Below are 1971 nucleotides of genomic sequence, written 5' to 3'. Positions count from 1 at the left end.
GTTAAAAATTTCCCCTATTTTTTTTTTTTTTTTTTTTTGCTTTCACACTTTATTGTTGTGACAGTTAAGCATATTTCTCAGACAAATTCCTTTATCCTTTTCTTTTATTTTGGGGTCAAATGTGATTTGTTTTCATGCAATGAAATGGCACTTTCAAAGATTTGTTATTTTTTAAATTTATTTACTTACATAGGCTATAAATGAATATGACTATGCACATACACAAATATACAAACATTTTTTTTTCTGATGAACAACATATAATAAAGATAATTCAAAGATGAAAGAAATAGACAAAAAAGTGTCTTTTAAGTGTCTTTTATTTCATTGAATATATAATAGACAGTATGTATATTTACTTACTTTAAATTCCAATTTTCTTCTACGTTTTGTTTTATTTTGGGGTCAAGTGTGATTTGTCTTGAGGTAAAATTATACAATCAGATTCCAAACATTTGAACCATGAAATGGCAATTTGAAATGTTTATTTTTTTTATAGACAAAACATGTCTTTTAGTAAATATATTGTTTGTTTTTATTTCTTAGCATATAATATATATTTACTTGATACTTTTCGTTAACCTTTCAGCCTTTTCACATTCTTTTTCTTTTATTTTGGGGTCAACTGTGATGTGTTTTCATGCAATTCACAATTTTTTAGTTATTAAAGCTCCTATGTAATCTTTTAAATATGATTAATTACCTGCTTCTCTGTGAAGAGGGTTGTTTGCCATATTTCAAAGACCTTAACACTTGTACATGTGAATAAATGCTGTGTTCTCAAGGTTGTGATTATTGGTTAGGCATTAAGATTTAGTTAATCAATTCTAAATGTATGTTTATGACAAGGAAGAGGTGGATTTGCATGATTAGCTTCAGCATGCAGCTCTGCGGTGCATGTCATCTGTACAAAAACAAACCATAATGTGCTGTTAAAGGTTCCGTTCACCCAATGTTTTTTTCTTTATTCTATTGTCATTCCTTGTCAAACCTATTTGAATACTTTTTTTTCTGTGGAACACAAAAGATTTTGTTTTGAAGAAGATTCATGTTTTTCTTTCCTACAATCTGAAAGCGAATAGGGACAGATGGAAAAAATGAAATCAAAATAATCAACTGTACATGTCTCTACAGTTTCACTGTGTGCAAAGTTTTGTGTTCCAAGGAAGAATCTGTTCATGCTGGTTTGCAATTACAGTACATAAATGATGACAGAATGTTAATTTTTGGGTGGACTGGTCCCTTTAAGATTATGACGTCAAACCTAGTTCACTAAAATCAATCAAATGTTTCAAATGTTGTGCTCTTTTGTCAGGCAAAGTGGCTGGAGACATTTTCCAGGACAATGCCATCCTATCCAACCCCGTAGCAGGACTCATGGTGGGGATTCTGGTCACGGTTGTATATATATATATATATATATTTATTTTTTTACACAAATGAATATATATATACTTTTCAATTTTGCTGTGAAACATCCCCAAATTAATATAATTTAAAGGCAAAGACTTTAAATACACAAAGTGCCTTCAGAAGTCAATATATTGTTTGTTTTTACTTGCCTACAGTCAGTCTTTCTAAGTTAGATATTGTTTTATGTACTTGTGCAGACAGACGTAAAATAAGGACTTGTGTTTAAAGGCCATTAAACTATCTTGGCACCTTGCCTTTGAAGCCAGCTTTATTTTAAAAGCCTTTTGACATTAGCTTCACTTTTTATTTGATCCAAAACTTCCTTTTAAGTTGTCTGTTAACAAAACAGCTGCGACACGTGGCTTTATTCACAGAGATCATCTGTAAAATGGGAAGTCATGGCCTAATGGTTAGAGAGTCGGACTCGTAACCCAAAGGTTGTGGGTTTGAGTCTCGTACCGGCAGGGATTGTAGGTGGGGGGAGTGAATGTTCAGCGCTCTCTCCCACCTTCAATACCACGACTGAGGTGCCCTTGAGCAAGGCACCGATCCCCCAAC

At 32.6% G+C, this 1971-nt stretch overlaps 1 protein-coding gene across 1 annotated transcript in view; it reads left to right on the top strand.

The window, feature by feature from the left end:
- Positions 1–1971, top strand: part of slc34a1a (solute carrier family 34 member 1a) — a 21247-nt gene that overhangs the window by 2417 nt on the left and 16859 nt on the right. The window lies entirely within an intron of this gene.

The sequence above is a fragment of the Sinocyclocheilus anshuiensis genome, unplaced genomic scaffold (assembly GCF_001515605.1).
Source record: "Sinocyclocheilus anshuiensis isolate Anshui unplaced genomic scaffold, SAMN03320099.WGS_v1.1 scaffold877, whole genome shotgun sequence".
NCBI classification, from domain to species: domain Eukaryota; kingdom Metazoa; phylum Chordata; class Actinopteri; order Cypriniformes; family Cyprinidae; genus Sinocyclocheilus; species Sinocyclocheilus anshuiensis.
Note: the sequence above shows the minus strand (reverse complement) of the source record. Positions and strands in the feature narration are given on the sequence as shown.